This window comes from Bos grunniens, chromosome 29 (assembly GCF_055505025.1).
Source record: "Bos grunniens cultivar Pamir isolate PY7600 chromosome 29, Bosgru_T2T1.0, whole genome shotgun sequence".
NCBI lineage: Eukaryota > Metazoa > Chordata > Mammalia > Artiodactyla > Bovidae > Bos > Bos grunniens.
In genome coordinates, this window is record NC_141193.1 from 10,987,912 (window position 1) to 11,010,934 (window position 23,023).

The following is a 23,023-nucleotide window of genomic DNA, read 5'->3' on the forward strand; positions in this document are numbered from 1 at the left end:
CACGGAGGATGGGAGCACCCAGCACATAGTAGGTGCTCAGTAAATATCTGTTGGATGAGGTCTTCCGTTTTGGGCTTTGCTGGAATGCTGGGAGGACACTCTATGACCTGATTTTCTACCCATCAGACAGCGACGCCCCTTGGTAGGGAAGGACCTGGTTGAGACGGGGCAGGGTTGGGGGGAGGTGTCAGGAATGTGGCTGGGGTGCCCAGCTTCTCTGCTAGAAGGGCAGTGGGCAAGCCCTGGGGGTATCTCATCCTCCTGGCAGCCGCCCTCCACCCTTCACGCTCCCCCTGAGCCATGCAGTCTCTACTGCCCGGATCCCAACTCTCTGAAGTAGCTGAATTCAAATTAGCCGCAGGGAAGCTTGGGGAGAAGGGCCCAGGAGTCCGGTCCCCCCCTCCCAAGAGCCCCAGGAACCAGGGCAGTGGCGCGGGCCACTGGCTCCCCACAGGGGGCCGGTGGGGAGACACCGGGGAGGGACTCAGGGTAGCCCCACACTCAACTCAACAGAGAAACCCCAGCGACTGGAGGCTGGGCGCTGGTGGGCTGCTGCCCCCAGGCTGGCAGAGGCTTACATGGCACCTGGTCCCTGGTGGGCGGCAAGTCCTCCTCTCCCCGGTGAAGGCTCCAGGGAAGAAGAGCGTCCGTGGAGACCAGCATCACTCGGCAAGTGGCCAAGTCTCCCCGGCTGGTGGGCACGGCTCTCAGGGTGGGCCGGGGGGTGTGGGGCCAGGTGGCCGGCCCAGCACATCCGGCCCGGCCAGTCTCCGTCGCCCTTTCCCGGGTGCAGCCGCTTCATCCGGCCGCTGCCAGGCTGCTCCCAGCGAGGTGGCGGCCCGGCGGGCGGGCGGGCGGGCGTGCTAGCCTGCCGGGGTCGTGCCTACTCCTCCCCCCACCCTCAGGAAGTGACATCATCCCACTCTCTCCAAGGAGGAGTCGGAGCGCGGATTCTGGGAAGCGGGAGAAGGATGGAGAGCCCGGAGCTGCGTGGCGGGGCGTCCGGGGGCGGAGGGTCTGGGACCGCGGGAGGCCGGGGCTTCCAGTCCCCTGTCGGTGACGAGGGGCTGACCGCCTCTGGCTTCGGTTGGAAGGACCGGAGGGGCAGGGTGGGAGGGGCAGGGACGCCGTGGGCAGCGGCGGGCTGGGGAGGACGGAGCTGCCAACAGCTGGGATGGCAGCCGCCAGCCCCTCCCAGACGCCAGGTGGCCCCTGGAGGGTGAGGAGCCACGTAGGGCTGGGCTTGGGGGGTCCCTCACACACGTGGAACCACTGCGAGGTCCCAGCAGGTGCAGCAGCCGCTCTCAGCAGGCCAGACCCCGGCAGAGGAAGGGGAGGGCTGTCCCAGAGAGGCTGGCGGGCACGGGCTGCCCTGCCGGGAGCCCAGGACATCTCGCTTTCAGGGGTACACCCAGTGAACCCTTCCCAACTGCCTCCTCTCCCACCCCTTCACCTCTTAGAGTCTAGAATGGCTAAAACTCCCTCAACTCACACGTTATCACCTAATAACCTCACACGCGGCCCCACCTTCCCAGCTCTCAGGTAGAAGGGGGCGGGGTGGGGAGCCTGGCACCCCTGCAGAGGGGGCTGAAGATCTGTCAAGACCCCTGTAGTGATACGACCAGTGGCAGCCTCTGCCCCCCAAGCTTGACGAGGGGGGGCGCCCAGCTGATGGCCGTGGTCAGTGCCAGTCCCACCTAGGTCACATGGCAGGGCGGCTGCGGGCTGACTGCGCTGGGGTGCCCGGTAACAGGTCTGGGGGCCACACCCCGCAACCCCCCGGGCGAGCTCGCCACTGCAGAATCCCAGGTCCAGCACCGCCTGGCTCCCAACCCCGGCTCCATCACCCACTCACGGTATGACTTACTAGTTGTGCCTCAGTTTCCCCATCTGTAAAATGTCGATGGTCCCCACCTGCTAAGGACCTGCGGACCATACAAGAGGCCTTGGCAGCGCTGAACGAAGCCAGCGGCGGTCTTAGCAAGACAGCGTGTGAACCGGGTGGACGAGCTGTGCCTCCCCTGCCTGGGCTAGCGGATTCTCCAGCTGGTCACCACCAGGTCATGGTGGGGGGGTGTTGATGACAGGGCCTGTGCTGCTGCTGGGGGGGTGGTGGTAAGGATGGGCCCCGCTACTCCATGCGGATTCATAAATCTCAGGACTGCTATTTTTAAGGGCCTGAAAGACGCCCTTTCTCTCGAGACCCCAGCCCTTCACAATGGGGGCCTGTTCCCCTGCTAGGGATGTGATTTCATCTGGAGGAAATGTCTCAGGATGGGGGAGGGCAGAGGCTACTTCCTGGTCTGAGGAGGCCGCAAAGCATCTCCTCTGGCTCTCCTCCCCCAGGGCACAGGGGCCTCAATGGGGCAGGGGGCATCCAGACCAGCGGCACTTCCAGGGGAGGGGAGGTGCCCCCTTCAGCGGCGGCAGAACAGAAGCATTGCTGGGTGCCTCCCATGCCCCTGGCTGGACACCGCCCCCACCGCCCAGGCAGGTGTGAATGCCCAGGATGCTCCCCACACGTGGGTGGAATGACCTGAGTGGTGCTCCGAGGCCCCTTCTTCCTCCACTCACAAAGCCCAGTTTCCTTGATGGGGATTCAGGCCTTTGATTTAAGTACGAACCATCCTCGGAGTTCCTCTTTCTAAAAATGCAAAACTGTTTTTCTAAAATGCACAGGCTGATCCCTACTTTAAATACCGTCCATGGCTCCAGGGGTCTGCAGGATAAAGTCCAAGCCTATCAGGCAGCACCTAAGGGCCACAGCAGCTGGCAGGCAGGCTGTGCAGCCTTGGGCAGGGGCCTTGCCCTCTCTGAGTCCTGAAGCAGGAAGTCACTCCCCAACCCCTAGGGATCCAAGGCACAGACAGGCACAGGGCCGCCTTCTGGCTGGGGAGGCACTCCAGTGCCCCCTCACACTCTCTCACCCTCCTTTCCCAACCCCCAAACTTGCTGCTCCCTTAAAAACACCTCATTGGAATCTGTGCTTTGTTTATCCTAGTTCCTCTGGCAGGCAAAATCCTACTCATCTTTGTAAGCCAACGGAAAGCAGCCCTCTTTGAAACCCTCCCTGACAGCACCCCCCACCCCTTCTCATGCAGAACAGGCTGCGCTCCCTTATGGGAACCCCTCATCTCAATACCCTGGGTACACTGGCTTACACTTGCTGATTCTTTGTTGCCCATCCCAGTCCTGCTCAATGGAGAGTCCCGGAGGGTGGGGATGGGGGTGGGCCAGGCAGCGCTGCTCTCCTTCACATCACACCCCTGCTTCTTTTGCCCCTGGAGTATAAACACAGCCCCTCTCCCCCTGGGCAGCCCCAGCCCCTCCAAACCACTGCTCCATCCTCCTGAAGCAGCTGCCATAAGGGTAGGAGACATGACTCCTGCCCCTCTTAGCTCAAATCCTTCACTTTGGAGGAAAGGTCCCTCCCCAGCGCCCCCACCCCGATCGCTCTCAGAGGACCACCCTCTCCTCTGGCTGTCTTAACTATTCTAGGGCTTCAGTTTCTCCAGCTGCAAAAGGGGGACAACCCCGGTCCCCCAGAGGGCTGCGGCGAGAGCGGGCTGGGACAAGGTCACAGAGGTCTGCACGGGTCCTGGCAGAGCCCAGGCTCCACTCACAGGTGGGTGGGGAATCGTATCAACAGGGCTTCTGGGGGCTTCCTGGCAGGGTGACCTGTGATAGGTGCCAGGGTCTGGGCAGGTGTTGCTGGATGCCTCTGATTGGCTCCAGCTGATCAGAAAGGGCTGGACTGAGCTGACATGAATCCTAACAGGGTCCCCTGCCCTGCCATGGGCTTTGGGGGGCTGCTATTTAGAGCACCCGAGCTGGGCCTCATCCCCTGACCCAAAGGTCCCCTTGGGCTGGGCCCTGGGAGCAGGCTTCAGGGAGAAGTGCCCCTCAGCAGTGGGTCCCAGCTGATGGGGTGCTGAGAGCTCCCAGGGGAAGGATGAAGGCAAGGAGAATTCCAGCTCGAGCTGGTGGGAGGTGAGACATCACCTCGATAGCCTGCAGCGGGGCCAGGGCACCAGAGTCAGGCTCAACCACAGGGGACAGAATGATGTGCTGTGGGAGGCCCGTCCAGCAGCCTCTAGGTCAGCCCATGAGATTTCCTGCCTGGCAGAGGTGGCCTTGAGCATCTGGGCCCAAGGATGGGCTGGAAGTTGAGCCTGAAGGAAGGGATGACAGCCAGGTCCAGGCCACTAGGATACATCTGATATCAACTGAGCACCTTCCACGTTTTGAGTCCCAGATGAATAGCCTGCCATCCTCACAGCAGCGATGCAGGGTGACAGCCTCGCTCTCACTGCACATGGGTCTGGGTCCTGGCTCTGCACGTCATGGCTGTGTGACGGTCGACAAGTTACTTAACCTCTCTGTGCCATGATTCCTTACTTCTAAAATGGGGCTAAGAACAGCAACTACCCGTTAAATGAGTCACATACACTTAAGCCAGCACCTGTCACAGATGCTCAGCGAATGTGGCTCTTCTGCTAATATTTTCATTGAAAATGAGGAGGCTGAGGCTCAGAGACCCTGCCCCATACCTTCTGAGGAGCAGGAGGCTGGGCAGGCAAGAGACTTGGGTCCTTCCTCCTGCCATCCAAAGCCCACACCCACTGCAGGAATGTCAGGCTTAGAAGAGATCCTGGAAACAGTCCTGGGGCCCCCATTTATGGGTGAGGAAGCAAGTTCAGGAAGGCACCAGAGGCTCCCAGCTTTCCCATTATGTCCCTCCCAGCAGGAGCTGGACATGCAGCCAGAGTCTCCGAGCCAGCCCGGCCCTTCCCTGCCTCACAGCACACGCCTTCTCCAACTCCTGAGAGCCGCTCCCATTAGTAGAGTGTTGCCCCAGGGAGCCTGGGCTGAGATCCTCTCTCACATTCTGGATACAGAACCCTCTCGGAAGCAGCAAAATCCACATGAGCTCCCTTGCTGGAGATCAACCCGCAAGAAGGCATCAATCACTTGAGCAGTTTCAAGCAGACTCATCGGTGGCTAGCTCTCCACTGCCCGGCGGGTGGGGTCCCCGCGGCTCTGCAGCTCAGCTGGCAAAGGAGAGGAGGAGAACTTAGCCCCGAGCCCACCTTCCCTGGGTCCTGAACAGCCTGCTGGTTGAGGCTGGTGACCGGGCCAGGTCCAGCTACATTACAGAGCTGCCAGTCCCAGACCAAGGGCAACATCCCCAGGACAGAAAGTCACCACGCCTCCAGACCTCAGTTACCTCTTCTGAAGAATGAGGAGCCTGGACTAAGGGGAGGCTGATGTTTTTGTATTTGTTAACATTTATTTGCATCCAAGGCTGCATGTGCCTATATAGGAATCCCCAAACAATGAAAAGGTGGAATATAAATTTAAAAACAAACTTGAGAACAAAAACTAAGTAAATTAAAATAGAAGACTGGGGAATCATCGTACATGTACAAGACATAAAGCCCATCATAGGAGCTGCATGTAAAACTAGCATTAGCCTCCATGCTACCTGGTAGCCAAAGTGAAAAGGAAAATTGGGTAGTCTGTGTGCACTCTTTAGGGCTTCCCAGGTGGCACGGTGGTAAAGAATCCACCTGCCAATGCAGCTGATGCAGAAGACATGGGTTTGATCCCTGGGTCGGGAAGATCCCCTGGAGAAGGGCATGGCAACCGGCTCTAGTACTCTTTCCTGGAAAATTTCACGGACAGAGGAGCCTGGTGGGCTACAGTCCATGGGGTCACGAAGAGTTGGACACGACTGAGCACGCACATGCATGCAAGGCCTCTTTCAGCACTCTGTGAGGTGTTGTATTCCTCGGGGCTCTGAGGGGAGGGCCCAGGACTCCCATTCCCATAATGAATGCGATGCCCCCACGCGACAGGGCTTAGAGAAGATGCTCCCAAAACGGTGAAAGGGACCTGCTGCCTCCTAGGCCCTCTGGGTCTGTCTGTGTTGGCTGCTGGAGCTTGACTAGTCTTGAAGGGCGGTCATCTGACTTGGAGGACTGACCTAAGGGAGGTTGGGCCCCCGGGCAGCCTGCAGGGCGAGTGCTGGCCCCCAGAGGCTCAGTCCCAGCTGGGGCAGGCTCACCAGGGGCCGCCCTCTGGCCTATGTGGGCTGGCAGACGCCTCCTGCCCTCTTTATCTCTGTCCAGAGCACGGGCTCCAGGGGTGGTGGAATCCTGGCACGGCCACTACTGCTCAGCTGTGTGGCTTGTTGGGGAGCTCGTTAACCTCCCTGCTGGCTTGTGAGACTTAAACGGGGAGCACCCGCAGAGGGAGGGGCGCGGCACGCAGTAACCAATCATCTCCCGAGGTTGCGGGGCGGTTCCGGGTGATGCAGGAGAGCTCCGCCCAGCGCGAGTTGGGGACTCAGCCCTTCTGCGCCCTCCAGCATTTGTCAGTTGCCTATCGAGTCTTGGGCCTCCTCTAAGCCCTCTGTGCACATAACTCACTCAGTCCTCATTGGAGGCACTGCTATTACCGTATTTTACAGATGAAGTGATTTGCCCCGGGTCACATAGCCTAGTTCCACAGCCCATGTCTTAATCGCCACTTCAGAGGAGCAGGATCCAATTAAATGTGTTTCTGAACCCTGGGAGCGGGCTACTCATGTTCCCCCACCTGGTGGAGGGAGGCGCCAGGGTCTTGGGGACCACAACCCACTCTTTGGGTCCTCCTCTGGCTCCAGACTCCTGGTCCCACCACTAGGGAGAGACTGTGAGCATCCACCCCATTCCCAGATGAGGAGAACTGAGGCCGAGGAGAGGCTGTGGAACAGGCTGCCTGCAGGTGCGTGGGCTGCGGCCCAGAGCTAGAAACTTTATGTGTCCCCTTACTCCAGCCTCATCAGGATGCAGGGCTGGGATTTCAAAGCAGCCTCCTGGAGTTACTTCAAAGAAAACAATGTCTCTGCCCCTCGGTCTGATTCCTGCTTGCCCTTGGAGTCCCTCTGCCTCCCAGGTGTGAGGGTCCCGCAGAAGCTGGGCTCCAAGAGGCGAGGGGCGGGGGAGGGCAGCGAGGGAGGCAACAGAGAGTGAACACGCCTGAGCCGGGGGCCGCGGGGGCCGCCCGCCTGGGCCCGGGTGTGCGCAACCGGAGTCCGGGGCCCGAAAGCTGTTGCTTTTCACACGTCAGCTGTGCCGGAGCAGAAGGCAGAGGCGAGCCTGCCCAGGGCTGGGGACGGATTTCGGCAAGAAATGGGTCCTCACACGCCCAAGCCCTGGGACGAAACAGGTGCCTGGTGAGGCCCGCGTTGGGGCAGTGGCGGGGACGCTGCTCTCTCTACTCCCACCCGACGCCGCACCGCCCCCAACCAGGGTCTCAGGCTCATGAGCACCTTTCCTGCACCGCCACCCCCCACAACCAGGGCAGCCTTGAAGGACCCGGGGAGGTGCCTCCTACTCCCCTCACTAGGAGCCTGTGGGTAGGTAGGACTGTTTTCATGTCACAGATGGGGAAACTGAGGTTCCGAGGGGCCTACTGAGCGAGGGGCCAAGTCAGGCTTTGAAGCCGGACCTCCCTGCGGTGTCCTCTCCACACACACGAGCATCCATGTGTTACTCATTCAGTCGTGTCTGACTTTGCAACCCCATGGACTGTAGCCCACCAGGCTCCTCTGTCCGTGGAATTTTCCAGGCAAGGATACCGGAGTGGGTTGCCATTTCCTTCTCTAGGGGATCTTCCTGGCCTAGGGATGGAACCTGGGTCTCCTGCATTGCAGGCAGATTCTTTACCATCTGAGCCACCAGGGAAGCCCAGAAGCATCCATGGTGCCTCACAAACCAGCACTCTGGGGCTTGGGCACAGAGTTCAGGGAAGAGGATGAAAAGAAGCAGCCCCACTTACTGGGGGCCACACCCACAGTCATGCTGGGCTGGGCCTGGAGATGGCGCCAGCCATTATTCTACCACCAGTTATTAAAAAAAATTCTTACATAGCGTTTCCTACATGCCAGGTACAGTAGTGAGCAGTTCATAGGTATCGCCTACTTTAATTTCATCTTTATAGCAACCCTGTGCGGAGAAGGTGATGGCACCCCACTCCAGTACTCTTGCCTGGAAAATCCCATGGACGGAGGAGCTTGGTAGGCTGCAGTCCATGGGGTCGTGAAGAGTCGGACAGGACTGAGCGACTTCCCTTTCACTTTTCACTTTTATGCATTGGAGAAGGAAATGGCAACCCACTCCAGGGTTCTTGCCTGGAGAATCCCAGGGACAGGGGAGCTTGGTGGGCTGCTGTCTATGGGGATGCACAGAGTTGGACACGACTGAAGTGACTTAGCAGCAGCAGCAGCAGCAACCCTATGAGCTACGTGTTATTGTCAACCCCATTTTACAGATGAAGAAACGGGCCCAGAGAAGTTAGGTCCCTTGCCCAAGGTCACTCAGCTAGTGAGAGCCGGGCCGCGAGCTTCCAGTCTGTGCCCTTGGCCCCTCCCAATGAGCCCTCATCAGGGCTCCGTTTAGCACAGAGGCTCCAGCTTCTCATTCTCACGCTAATTATTTTCCACTCGTCTACAACAAGCAGAATTTGCCATCTGCCACAGGCCCTGTCACTGACACCAGCCAACTCCCTGGGAATCAATTGAGGCCTTTCGTTTCCTGCTAGTTGTTCTGGGAGGGAAGCTGGCTGCTGGGGGATGAGTTGGGGGGGCCACTGCCCCGAGAGGCAGCAGGATGTGCCCCCCTTCACCCCTCCACCCTTCCTTACCCCGGGCATGGCAGTCAGGCCGGGCCCTCCTTCCACCCTGCAGTCTTCCCTGGTCCTCTCCTCCAGCTTTGTCCCGGGCCAGAATGGACTTGTTTTGGAGAGCAGAAGAGATTCCCCTCTGGCCAGTCCAGGTTTTGTTTCTGAATTCTTCCCTGGAGACGGTTTCTGTTCTTGAAACTAGGAATGGCCTTTGTCCCACACTCATTCTGGGCCCCAGGGCTGAGGTGCCCTGGGGTGGCCCAGAGAGGCTGGGCTCTGGTCTGCCAGCCCCTGGCCAGTTCCTCCCGCCTGTCTGTGCATGCAGGCAGGCGCCCATCCCAGGTTTGCTTCTATTTAGGCAGAGTCTTTCCTTCGCTGCCCCTGTGGTAGTCCCACGTCCCCCTTCCCCTGGGACCCGCAGTCTCAAATGCAAACACCTGGAGGGTAAGGGCTCCTCCAAGGAGCCCACCGCTGGCTTCCCTCCAGCCCTGAGGTGGGACAGCCCTGAGTTTGCATCTTGGTTCTGTCACTTCTAGGCTTCTGTGACCTTCATTTCTCTGAGCCCCTGTTTTTTCATCTGCAGGAGAGGACAACGAAGGACTCCCCGCTTCACCGGGAGTCGTGAGGAGTACATGAAATAACTCATCGAAAGCACTCAGGGCCTGGCAAGTGTTTGTTGCCACCATCATTATTTATCCATCATCTTCTCCTGAGAGTGCTTAGACCTCATCCTCATGGCCCAAGTCCCTCACCGCCCAAGCTGTGGCAGGGCCACTGATCTCTGTGGGCGAGTCAGGCTTCTGGAACAGAGAGGCCCTGCTCCCCACCCCTGGGCACCAGGCTGACCCATGCCTGCCCTCACCCGTGCCAGCCTACAGGATGCCCTGACCTACCTTCTCGGGCAGGGATGGCAGGAGTCCCACCTGCCCTGGCTGAGGCCTCACCAGCCCTGCCTCCTTAACCCCAGATGAGCCACGGAGATGAGAATCACCATCCCACGGATCAGCTCGGATGGGGGAGCTCTGGCCCAAGGCCACTCCGTGCTCCTGCAGACGCCCCGTCATATGTCTGTCTCAGAGGTTCAGTGGGTCCCCTGTAGGCCCCTTCCCAGCCCAGACTCTGGATGCCCCGAGGGGCAGAGGCCCACCGCTCATGCCAATGTGCCCACTCCAGCGTCCTGCTAGCAGTGCCCTCTGTGGACCCCCTGGCCCCTCCCCTCCCCCAGGGCCTCTGCTCTCTGGCGAGCACCAGTCACTGGGAACCCCACTAGGCAGTTCATCTGCAGCACTCTGGCCGGGCTTCCCAGAGCTTCTGAGAAGAGACTCCCTGTTTCAGGTGCTGGCGACACCTCCGAGAGGATTTCACACCCTCCTCTACATGAGGAGCTGAGGAGCCCCCTAGCAAGGTCGTTAATGAGTCTGCTAAGTGGGCACACCTCGCCTGACACCTTCCTGCCGGGAACCCCGCCCTCACGCCCCGCATACCCTGTGCCACCACGGTCCTATTGCGCCTGCCTCTGCAGCCTGTACTGGGGGGCTCCCGACTCCAGGGGTGGGGGCTGCATGGGCTATAGAGGATCCGCAGAGGGGGGCCACCTCCCCAGGCAGCACGGCCATCTAGGGCACAGCCCTGCGCTCGGCTATCAAGTTTCACGTCAACCATTCCCTGGGCATCGCAGAAGCGGGCAGGGATCGAGTGACTGAGTAACACAAGCTCTCTCCCAGGGGACGAGGTCTGCAGAGTCCCCCTGTACCACAGGAGCATCGCTGGAGGTGGCAGGTGCTGCTTTCATGGGCCCCGGGGCCTCGGCCCAGGCCCAGCCCCTCTGCCCTCCTCTCCTGTGCCCAGCGAGTGGATGGCAGCGCTCTCTGAAGTGGGTTTCTCAGGCACCCCCAGATGAGGGGAGGGGGTCACGGCAGGCTGGGGCTTGCACGCTATGCTGGTCAGAGTGGCTCTTAGCTTTTTTACCCACTGGGGCTCCTTATGACATTGTGTTTAAGCTAAATGGTCTCAGGGCTTAAAAACGTTTGAGAACCCCCTCGAAACACCCTGACCTCTCAGGTAGGTCCACTCTGGCCTTGGCTTTTAGAGTTCTACTTGATGTTTGGGTGCAGGAGAGAGCCTGGGGCCTCCACCCAGGGGTCTAGGCTAATTCAACCATCACTCGTGTCTGTCTGGCCTGTGCCACAAGGCACCGAAGGAAACAGTGACCCACCCAGGTGCTTGGAGACTCCCCCCGGCCCCCTCACACCTCCTTGGGCACGGCAAAGCCAGGCCCAAGCACGTGATCCCAGGTCTCCAGGGAGGGCTGGGGGCTCTGAAGGCCACTGGGTGGAGAACAGCATAGACCTGCCTCGTGTTCCAGTGTCTGTCCACTCAGGCGTGCACTGAGCCATGACCTTCAACATCAGGACAAATCAACCACTGCTTTCTCCTCCTCAGTAAAGCGGGGCTGGTGATGACAGTGCCTCCCCCGTGGGAGATGACAAAGTGGGTTCAAAGTTGTGAAGTGCTGAGAGCTGGGTCCTGCATACGGGGGATGCTGGGTAGCATTGGCTACACACACACACATCTGTTTACAGTTTTAACTAAATCAACCCCCTCCTCACAAGTGCATTAAGACTCCTAAATTCCCCTTGTTGTTACTGTTTAGTTGCTAAGTTGTGTCTGACTCTTTGAGACCCAGTGGACTATAGCCTGCCAGGCTCCTCTGTAGATGGGACTTTCCAGGCAAGAATACTGGAGTGGGTTGCCATTTCCTTCTCCTGGATCTTTCCCACCCAGGGAGCAAACACACATCTCCTGCATTGCAGGCAGATTCTTTACCACTGAGCCACCAAGGAAGCCCCTAAATTCCTCTCAAATAAGATGACAATGCCCAACCATTAGCTACCGAGCTGTGCACCAACCAGCCCCTCCAGCCCTGCTGTTGGGCAAGCCCGTTCCCTGCACCCATGCCCCTCTTCTGCTCATCAGTGGAGTGCCCCCTGCCTGGTGCTTCCTTCTCTCCGGACACCCGCTCACTTCAGGGGGTCCTCCCTGGCGAAGCCCGGGGCCCATACAGTCGGCCTTAAGCCTCAGTCCTGGTTGGTCAGCCCACAGCTCATCAGTGAAGTTGCAGCTCACCATCCTGTGGGCTCCGGGTCCTCCTGCCTCACCTTGTCTGTTACACTGGAGGCCCCCAAAAAGGTAATCCTGGCCTCCCCCTTCTTCTCCCCCCGGGCTAGGGGATGGGCCCAGTGGCTCAGGGCAACATAGACTGGAAATGGTAGGGGGGGGCACTGGCCTCCACAATGGGGGTGACTCCATCAGGCCCCAAATAGAGGTCAGCCTTCTGCCTCCTCAGGCCTGGGCGGGACCCAAGGGCCAGCTCTGTATCTGGGCATGTGAGGCCTGGGAGAGAGCAGGGCCCGACCTGGGCTCCAGAGTAGGGTGTCACTTTTCCCCCTAGAGGACTCACTCTCAGGGCCTGGGGCCCCAGGCTCATCACACTGTCACTCCTGGGGCTTCGGCTTCCAGGCCTGCTCCCTGGGGTGGAAGGAGGAACAGCCCTGGTGACCGCAGACAGCACCGCTGCCCGCCCTTCCCGTCCCCAGTGGCACTCTATGGCCGTTTCGCAAGGTCATGGCAGGGAAGTGACAGGCATTGGCAGGGTCTCCGCCCCGTCAACCTGGGGCAGGCACCCGTGGCCCCATTAACTGCCCACCACCAGCAGGGACACACCTGGCAGCCCCAGGGAGGTTGGCAAAGCTGCCGGTGACTCCAGGGCCCAGACCTTTCAACCAGAGCTGATGGCACCACGGAGACAGGCTGGCAGGGCTGGGCGCTGAGTGCTATAACGGGATGCCCACCTGGGGCCCAGGAGACAGACCTGGGCCAGACCGACTGGGGCAGAGGCTCCTGCTAGGCCGAGAGTGGCACCGTGTCCTGCCGGGGCTCGGGGAGGAGGGTGACTAGGCCTGTTTCCTCAGCAGGCCCAGCCCTTCGCCGCTCGCCCAGGAAGCCTCTGGAGTCGGGGGTGGCGGTGGGGGAGTCGGCGAGAGCTAGGGGACCGGAGGAGGTGGCCTGCGTCACGGCGCCTGCTGACTGCCCCACCCTCAGTGGCCGCTGGCTGCTATAAATATGGCTCCTGCCTCCGATGGTGCAGGAGGTGACCTAGAATTGTGGGCTCTGGGGCCTCCTGGGTGCCCCTCCCCGCCAGCATCAGATGCGGCAGCCTGACCAGAATGTCCTTGCAGCCTGAGAGCCCACCCCCACAGTGAGCACAGCCCCGACCGGTGCTGGGGAGACCCCAGCAGTGAGGGGGACGAGGGCTGCGGCTTCCCACCCCCAGTCTCCCACCACCATCCTTTCTACCACTTGACAGCAAGCGCCAGGGATGCCAGGTCCCCCAAGATTGAAGGCCTGCCCAGTCTGCAGAGGAGACAGGTGGGAGGCCCGAGACCACCCACTGCAGCCTCAACCCTAAAGCCGAAGGGCAAAGGCCCCAAGGCCATTTGTTCTGGGCCCCCCACCTCTCCCTCAGTCCACGGTTCCTCGGCAACGCCACCTAGCTTGCAAACCTGCCGCGGCCCGGAAACCACCCTGGACAGACTCGACTGTGACTGTCCTCCGTCCAGTCGGTGGCAGGCATCTGAATGAGCCCGTCCCGCTCGAGGGACCCCAGGCGGGCCCAGGCCCCAAACCCCAGGGCTGGGAGCAGAGGACAAAGCGTGGCCCCAGGCCTGGCTGTTTCGAGGACCCCCAAACCCCACGTGTCACCAGTTTGGTTCCAGACTCCCTGGCTCAGGGCAGCCCTGGGACCTGAGAGGAAGCCAGAATCAGCCCCAGGGGTGGGGCCCCAGGGTGTGAACACAGGTGAAACCTCAAAATTAATTTCCCGCACACAGCCATCCTCCACCCTCCAACACAAAGAGAGCCACTACGTGCCAAGGGGCCACAGCAGTAAGTAAAGGCCCAGGTGGGGCCAGCCCTCAAAGATCCGACAGGCCAGAAAGGAAAGACAGGCTGGAAGCTAATCTTCACATACGATTGTGAAAAATTCTACGACTTGTGCTCAGAAGAGGGGTCCTCACTGGAGCCCCAGCAAAGATCTGAGGGGCAGCTGCCTTAAGAATTGGGAGCAGGAGCCGAGATCTGAAGGATAAGGCAGAGTAACGTGGCCACATGGAGAGGGCAGCAGGTCCATGTGCAGGCAGGCGGTGGAGGGGATGGAGCCTGGAGCATGGAGTGAAGACCAGAACCAACCAGACGGGAGCAGAGGGGAGGGACGTGCTGGAGAGGCTCCTGGGGTCTTGTGAGCCAGCTTCATCCTGGAGCTGGGTAGGAAGCTCCGGGCCAAGGCAGGCGTGATGGGGGAGAGGGGTGGGGGACCAGAGATGCAGCAGATGGTGGTGACCGACAGGCTGGGTGCTGCCAAGGACGCCCTGGCCCGATGATGGTGCCCCCGGACAGGCCGAGGGGCCGACACTGCATCAGCCCTCAGAGCCTTGAGCCACCACCCGGGGCTGCCTGCCTGGAGCACTTCCTGCCCAGTCTCTTCCTGCAGGCAGGGGAGGATGGACCACGCCTGGCTCCACCTGCTCCCGGGGGAACCCACTCCCCAGTCTCAGCTCTTCTGCCCAGTCCTGCCCTCAGGGGGTGCGGCAGGCCAGGGTGTTTGTCCAGCAGGCACCCACTCAGAGGTGGTCCCTGGGCTCCACTCCCACAGCCGAGGGACCCCCATAATGAGCCTGAGGCTAAAGGCGTTCCTCCTTCCGTGCTCATCTCCTAACTCTTCTGGCCACTGGCTCTGACCACAAATGCCACCACGCGGGGGACGGGGTGTGTGCTGCACTAAAGCAGGGAAACACGCTTGGAGAGAGGATGTCTCTGCCAGTCACCCAGCCTCCCCCCGCCCCCACACCCCATTTCCAGTCTCTGTGCAGAGCTCATCACACGTGGAAAACACTCTCCTTCCTCTGCCGGCCGCCCTGCCCTCACCTCCACGCTGCCCTTGCTCACCACGCCCCAGGCACGTGGGCTTTCTCTCTGTCCCTCAGACAGCCGGGCGTGTCCTGTCTCCTGGACACGCCACCCGCCCTGCCCACCCCATCATTCCGATCTCAGCTCACGCATCCCTCCTCCCGCCTTTCTGCCCAGCCTCAGGGCAGCCCGAAGGCCCTCTCCATCACATTACCATTTTATTTCCCTCTCAGCACTTTCCACCATCTAACCCTCTCTGGTTTATTCCTGTGTCGACGTGTTTACTATCTAAGCGGCAACCCACTCCGATATTCTTGCCTGGAGAATACCATGGACAGAGGAGCCTGGCGGGCTGCAGTCCATAGGGTCACACAGAGTCGGAACACGACTGAAGTGACTTAGCACGCACATCACGGTCTACGTCTCCCACCAGGATGTGGCTCCTGGGTAGGGGCCTTGTCTGTCTCCTTCCCTGGTGTGTCCCCAGCCCTCAGCAAAGGGCCTGGCAGGTGGCACATCTAAGCACAGCCTTGGGGAATCCAGTGCAGAGTGGAGCCCAGAACCCAGGCTCCTGATTTCTACCCCTGGCTCTTCCCATTCTACCCACTGGCCATGTGCCTTGAGTCCCAGCTCGGGCCTGGAGGAAAGGGAATGCCTGGAGAATGACTCCCCTCTTAGAGCCTCAGTGATCTCCCATCTGGGGCTTCCCAGGTGGTACAGCAATGGCCCCCACTCCAGTGCTCTTGCTGGAAAATCCCATGGACGGAGGGGCCTGGTAGGCTGCAGTCCATGAGGTCGCTGAGAGTCGGACACGACTGAATGAGCGACTTCACTTTCACTTTTCACTTTTATGCATTGCAGAAGGAAACGGCAACCCACTCCAGTGTTCTTGCCTGGAGAATCCCAGGGACAGAGGAGCCTGGTAGGAGGCTGTCTATGGGGTCACACAGAGTTGGACACGACTGAAGCGACTTAGCAGCAGCAGCAGCATGTAGTACAGCTGATAAAGAACCCCTTGCCAATGCAGGAGACACAGGAGACACAGGTTTGATCCCAGGGTTGGGAAGATCCCCTGGAGAAGGAAATGGCAACCCACTCCAGTATTATTGCCTGGAGAATTTCATGGACAGAGCCCAGCAGGCTACAGTCCACATGGTCACAGACAGTCAGACACGACTCAGCGCACAATGCATAGGATCTCCCGTTTTCCCAGGACTCACTTTTTTATTCCCCCTGAATGTTCACCTGCCAAAGGCCTTCAGCCTCTGCTTTGCTGAGGAAAGATGCTGAAATATTGATACCACCGCATGGCTGCCCTGGGCGGGAGATGGGCCGGGAATGACCATTCTAGGCCCAGTGTTTTGGATCAATCAGAACCAATGCCAAAACCCAGGCCATCGGTGACTTGCCCATGACTGCGGAGCCTCAAAGCCTCTTGCCTCTCCAGACAATGGCCACAGGAACAGTGGCTCCCTCCTTGGCGGGGGCCTGGGGGCAGGGGAGATCAGAGATGACCGGAGAAAGGGCCTGCCCTGCAGATCCTCATTCCGCCTCCTCCCTGTGACCCTCATCTGCTCTCTGCCAACTTCCTAGGAATGCGAGGAGAACAAACAAGACAGAGTGGACGCTTCTTAGAAGGAAAGCACTATAAAAAGCCTCACAATATGATTACTTCCCTTTAAGACAGAACCCTGGGCTTTGACACCCCCGCCCCTGTGGGGCCTTATCGGGATTCTCCCAGCGTCCCCCCTCCTCCTGCACAATCGGGAGACTGAGACTGGAGGCCGAGGGCAGGCCCAGCGGGAGACACGCCCCAGCGTCCCCCTGCTAGACTCAGAGGGCCAAGCCAGGTCTGGACGGCGGGCAGGCTGGGTCTCGGCCCTGTGGCTGGCTCTGTGCGGCCCTCCCACCTTTGGCATCTGGTGTCCTCTCTGCTCTTCTGGGCCTTGGGAGGACACATGAGATCACATCTGGAAAGTGTTTGGAGCTCCTTAGAGAAAAAAAGCCAGAGGGATCCAAAGTGGGATGGATTATGTATCAGTGGGCTCATTTATTAGCACTTTGGTTTAGGTCAGGGGCAGAAGGGGCAGACGCATGGGGTTCACTGTCAGAGAACCAGGCTTCTACTACCTGTGGGCAAGTTGCATCCTCTCGGGGCCCTGATTCCTATAAAAGGGAGAGGGGGACATAAGATCTGAGTGATGCTGGTTAAAGTACAGCCTGCAAACGGACTGCCAGGGTACCAGCCTCACAGTGTTCCCACGGGGGTGACAGTCGAGGGCTTGGCAAGAGACCGCGTGAAAATGATGTACGTTAGGGAACATCCTTCTGCTGGGGAAGTTGAGTCGTAGATGAAAGGCCTGAGGATGGGGCTGTCTGCAACGCCACTCGAGCTTGCAGACCCTGTGTCCATCCCCAGGCAGAAACTGACATGGACCAGCAGCAGGAGAGAAGGCTGAGCAGGGCCTGGCAGCCTCTGTGACTTCAATCACAACCTCAGAGGACTAGCACTCCCCTCTTCCACGTTGGTCCTGCTCCCCAGATAAGAGGTGGTGGTGGAGACACCAGGCTGCCTCCCTGGCCTCAGCACACACAGCCAGCTTGCCCAGGGCCAGTATGGGAGTGACTGGACCCAGCACACAGCTGCGCCCACCTGGGAAGACCGTCCCCAACTTGAGCTAGGACGCGCTCCTGGCTGCCCATTGTTAGAGAGGTCTTTGCCCGTAGTGGGTGCAGTCCAGCCACTTGGTGACAGCCTGCTGGTCCTCACGGCTTGTCTGGCAGGCACCAAGGGGTGGAGTGACCATGGGCCACAGCAGTGGGCTTGCTAAAGGCCACAGTGCAAAGCAAGGTGGGCACCCTGTGGTGGGGCAAGATCCCTCATTCTCCCAGGACTCGAGCCACAGGCAGGACTTCAGGGAGCGGGGTGCCGGCTCCCTGTCCAGCTCATTTAGGCCTCTCCCTAGGGTCCCAGCTTCAGAGGAGAAACGGCTACTTCTCCACTGGGATGCCAGACCCTCCCAGCTTCTGTTTACCTAATCTGTTCCCCTTGGTCCCAAAGATCCAACCTGTGACTTCAGGGAGCCACCAACACATTCCCCAGTGGGTGAATGCCACTCTCAGGAGGAGAGGTGGGGCAGAGGGTGGTGGGCCAGGCCCGGGCCCAGGACCAGGGTAGTTTCTGGTTCTGATTCATCTGAAAGGAGGTGAGGCCAGGGCAGGGTAGGCCTGAATCAAGGCAGAGTCTCCTCACTGGGAGGGACAGCAAGGCCGTGGACAGGCGCAGCTGCCCCAGGAAAAGAAGGGACAGAGGTGTCCGGTGGGATGCTCCCAGCTTAGGCCATATGCTCCTCTGCCCCTGGCCGCACAAAAGCCCCATTGATGCCAGGCCTCGCCTCCACGCTGCTGCCCTGACTCAAGGGCTCTGGGGACCTCTCCTGCTCCTTGCTGACCATCCATCTGCCGCCGCCGCTGCTGCCCTGGCATGCCAGGCATGCCGGGCCCAGCAGTGCAAAGTCACATGCTGTGGGCGGGCGAGGCCAGGCACTGCTGGGGCAGCGTCGGACTGCAGGGTGTGGTGCTTATGGGCAGTGCAGCCCTTCTTGGTTACACGGAACAGCTGGATGCCAGAAGCAGTGGACCACTCGTCCGCCACCACCCGCCCCCCCCCCAGTCCCACCCACTTTCCTGGAGGGCAGATCCTTGGGCAAACAGTCAGCCAGGTGCTGGCGGCACGGCAAAAGCAGGGCTGGGAAAGCAAACACTGCGGGTCACCCCAACCCCACCCTGCACACCAAGCCTTCTCCAAGGGACAGGGTACGTCCCCAAGCAGGAGGCTGCCAGGGAGTCAGGCTGACCTGGGCCTGGACATTGGCCAATTCCTGACTAGGTGACTCTGAACAAATCTCGGGACCTGGGGCAATGCCCACATGCACCGCTCTTGTGAAGGTTAAATGGGAGGAGGCCTATGTGGGAGCACTTAGCACGGTTTGGCATCGACTAGGGTCTTGATTCATGGAGGCTCTGTCCAGTGCTACATGGATGTGGGGGGAAGCCGGGGCAGGTCACAGAACGAGGGGCAACACCTATGGAAGTCTGGGCACCACACCCTCTGGGGGCATGCTAGTTCACGGCCCCCTTGTCTCAGCCTCTGGGAGAGACTTCTGACAACAGCTCTACCAGCAGGGGTTGCTCCACCAGTTGAGGCAGGATGCACTCTACCAGTAGGGGGATGCTCCACCAGGAGGAGTGCTTCGCCAGAAGGAGGTGCTCTACCAGCAGGGGCTGCTCCACGAGCAGAAGATGCTCCACCAGTAGGAGGTGCTCCACCAGAATGAGGTCCTCCACCCGAAGGAGGTGCTCTACAGCAGGGGATGCTCCACAGCAGGAGATGCTCCTGCTGGCCCCAAACTCAGGGCAACCATGAGTCAGATCCCAGAATTCCCTCCAGCTGCCGAGGGCCCCACTGGCCCCCATGCAGTGCTTCTGCTTCAGGCTGGCCCCACCCCACAAGCAGCCAGAGGGTCACTGTCTGCTCCTCCTCACAGACCCTACTCTGGGGTTGAAGAGCACACGCTGGCGAAACAAGCTGGCTTTCTTCTGCTCTATTACTCACCATGGTTGAGTGCTCTGCAGCATCAGAGTTCGTCATGCCTCTGTGCCTTTGCACAGGCCATTCTCATGGCATAGGATGCCTTTTCTAATCCTATGCTCCCGTGAACTCCTCAACCTACCAGGGCTAAGCCTAAACACACCCTCTTCTGTGAAGCCCGCGAAAGCCTGCCAACCCTGAGGCAGATCCGACTTGTGCCCCTCCATTCCTGTCCCAGGTACCCTGGTTCCCCACCAAGCTGGGAGCTCATAGAGGGCAGGACTGCATCTTCTGCCTGTGTCCTCGGCACCCAGACTGTGCCTGGTGCCTCACAGCTGCTCAAGAAACATCAATCCAGGCCCAGGCCTTTGTTCTTCCGAGATCTCGCCGGTGGCCTTTTTGGCCAAAGAGACTCAGGCAGCGTGTGGGAACCTAGGCAAGACACTTCCCTCACAAAGCTGATGGGGGCTCGAGGATTCTTCTGCTTGGACACCATCCACGCCCTGTGCATCAAGCTTCCCCACAGTCAGAGGCAGCTTTGGGGGCTGCAGGCTGCCTCCCCGTCTTCCAAAGCAGAAAGCAAAGTTAACAGGAGGGCGAGCACAGGGAAGGGAAGTGCAGCCGGAACTGCAGGGAGAAAGGGAGTCGTGGCTGCCATCTGCTGTGAACAAGATGTTTGGAGAACACGCACTCCTCGGCTCGGAGGTCTCCCAGCCAACTCTCAGAGGGCGGCCGCCCCTCCGCAGATGGGCGCCGATGGGCTCAGCCAAGCCCGAGAGGGGCCAGGCCCCCTCCCACCGCACAGACCTTCCAGCTGCCCCCGCCTGACCTCTTGCTTCTCAAGCAGGCTGGGCCAGGGGGTGGGGGGGAGACGATGCCAGCCCAGGAAGCGAGCCATCTCTTCCAGGGAGCCCCCCACAGGCTCTGAGAGGACAACTCCATCACAGTGATAATAACATCACAGACATCATGATTACAAAGGTAACAACACCAACTACTGTTCAGTGAGAGCCGGACGACCTGCTGGAAGGCCTTGTACTGGGAGCTCGCGGCCACGGTCTCATTTCAGCTGTCACCCCAGGGAGGAGGGAGGAGACGTGGAGAGTCCAGGAGAGCACCTGTGCTCTGCCCCAGGGTGTGGGGCACCTGGCCACCGAGGCCCATTAGGAGACGGTCCTTGGGTCCTCCTTTATTCTCTAAGCTGGAGGGCACAGTGAGCAACAGGAGAACATCTGGGTGAGAAGGAACCTTCTGGGCCACAGAGTCACACACCTGCATTTCAGCGAGGGAAGCAAGGGTTAAGGATGCGGAGACCTGCCCCAGGCCACCTGCAGTCAGTGGGAGATTGGGGACATGAACCCTGGCCTGGGACCTGGCTCCCGGGGCCTCAGCAGGCTGCCAGGCAGAGCTGTCCTCTGGCCTTTAAAGAAAGCAGCCCTCGGAGGGCTAAGGGGCTGGCCCTGCCTCGAGGGCCCATCTCGGTTTGGACCAGGCCTCCCTTATCCTCTGTGCCCCAGGCTGCGGCGGGGCGGGGGCTGGGGTGGGGGCCGAGCTGAGAGCCAGGGAAGGAGAGGCCTGTCTTCCTGGCTGTGCCCCCAGGCCTGCTCTAGACCTCCCCCTGGGTCGCCCTGCCCAGAGCCTGCTCACAGAGGGATTCATGTGGCCAACAAGGCTGGGCATGCTTGCAGGGGTGCTGGGTGGCCCGCTCACCAGAGACACTGGAGCTGCCCCGTGGCACCCGGCCAACCACACCTGCGACTTCTCTCACCAGACCAGGAGGGTGGTTTCTGCAGGTGGGCTGCGGAGAAGCCTGCCCGCCTAGACTGAAGTGTGCCAGGGCTCTGAATGCCCCTCCATGGACCTCACTCAGCCCTTGGCAGCCCGGCCCCTGGAGGGGTGGTGGGGGGGTTGGGGGGCTGCCGGCCCCTGCCATTCCAGCCTGGAGAGGTCAGGGGACAGACCCCCCGCCTCCCTTCGGCACCTGGAAGGCAGGATTTCTGGGGCAATCACCCAGAACTGTGCCTCCCATCCCATCCCCAGCCCGGCTCACCCCACGCAGCCTGCTGCAGCCGCCCCCACAGGCCTGCTCTCAAGCCGCGCGCTCCACATTTCTGTCTGCTTGGTCCTCCCCCAGCAACCCCCCACCCCCATGCCATGATTGCAACACCTCCATCCCGCTGCCTGCTCTCTGGAGGGCAGCACAGGCAGTTGGTGGCCAGAGGGTCTGAAGACGGGCTCCGCGGGGCATCTGTGGGCCCAGAGATCGTGCACCGGCTTGTGTGAACTCTTCTGGGGGGCAGCCTGCAGTTTTCTCTCCTTCTCCAGGGGCTCTTGGCCCCCAGGCTGGGTCACCGCCCTGGCCCCACTTCCTGCCTCTCAGTCCCCACCGGGTCGCCCTGGCTCTGAAGTGCCTGGGCGGATCAAGGGAATCAATGGCTTCTCTGTTCTCCGGAGGGAAGGCATTTCATCGCCCTTGGGGGGAATCTTTCAGGGAGGCAGGGAGCAGCCAGGCCCCGGCTCAGGACCCCCGAGGCCTCAAGGCTCCCCTTGTGTTGGAAAGTGGGAGCCCTGTGCTTGGCCGAGATGTCGGGGTTGTGGGGGGAGAGGCAGCTGGGTGCTGGGGTCTGGGGAGGCCTGAGGACTCCGTGGGCAAATCTGCCCCCAGCCGCCCGGGGCCCCTCGGCCCCAGCTCCCCTGGTTCCCGGGACACCTTCCGAGTGAGCAACACCTTCACAAATGGCTCCCGCCTGGGCTGAGGCACAGGCAGGCCGGGGTGAGTGAGTCAGCCAGGGGAATCCCAGCGCCCGCACCCACCGCTGGGTGACAGTTCCGCTGACACCTCCGGAGCAGGGCGCCCAGCCCCTCCCAGCGCAGGGCGAGAGGAACACCCCAAAGGCTCCCCACCCCCAAGCCCTGTTCCCTGAGATGGGAGCCTGGCTGCGGGGCAGGGAGGAGTGACTGCTCAGAAAAGCTTTACGGGAGCTCTGGGCCTGGGCCATGCTCTGCGGCCTCTTCAGGGCTCTGGTCTCTCATCCTCGGTGCATCAGTCAGGAAGGAGGCGGGAGCAGGGTCGCCACAGCCACCGCCAGTTCCAGCCCAGCACCCATCACCCCGGCCTCTGGGTATTCTGCTTCCAGGGGTCTCGGTATCTCCAGAGCGCGTTCCTGGTATCCTCGGTATCTCTCCCTCATCCCTGGGGGGCCCTGGCCGGTCTCCTGCCTGGGCACCCCCACCACAAGCTGTCCTGGTCTCCAGGAAGGGCAGGGTCAAGGCTCTGTCCAGGAAAAACGAGGCAGAGCAAAGCAAAGAGCAAGGCCAGCAGCCTGAGCAGGGAGGCCAGAGAGGACGGGCACAAAGCCTGCTCCCAGCAGGACATCCTGTCCCTCAAGAAACCCAGCCAGGTCCCCACAAACCCGCCAGACCGGTTAGCGGCCACCTCACTGCTGCCGGTCGCCTGAGGGTGCCAAGGTGGGGGGGCCCCACTGAGCAAGATCCTGCCTAGCGGGTGCCTCACTGTTGACCCCGCCCATTCCGTTCCCTCCCAGCCTGACACCTGCCCAGGGAGGACCATTTCTGGACCCAGGTGAGGGCAGGGAGATGTTCTGAGTATGCTCGACCCTCTGCCTCAGGTGGGCTCTCAGACCAGGGGTGGGAAAGCTGACACCGCCCCTGCCCCGCCCCAGCCAATGCACTCAATGGGATCTTAAGAAGGAGCCTAGGAGCTGTGAACGTGAAGGTGACAAGCCCCAACCCTGAGGAGCTCACGGTGCAGAATGATGAGGACACCCACACGCGGATCAG

At 60.7% G+C, this 23,023-nt stretch overlaps 1 protein-coding gene across 2 annotated transcripts in view; it reads right to left on the reverse strand.

Annotated features, from left to right (window-relative positions):
- The window catches only part of DAGLA (diacylglycerol lipase alpha), a 66,448-nt gene that overhangs the window by 29,305 nt on the left and 14,120 nt on the right, over positions 1-23,023 (reverse strand). The window contains exon 1 of one of the 2 annotated variants that reach the window (XM_086383553.1): positions 579-18,288. The exons of the other annotated variant lie outside the window; for it this stretch is intronic. The gene's annotated coding sequence lies outside the window, so the exon portion shown is untranslated. Of the gene's footprint in view, positions 1-578; positions 18,289-23,023 lie in introns of those variants that run through there. 2 annotated transcript variants of the gene reach the window in all.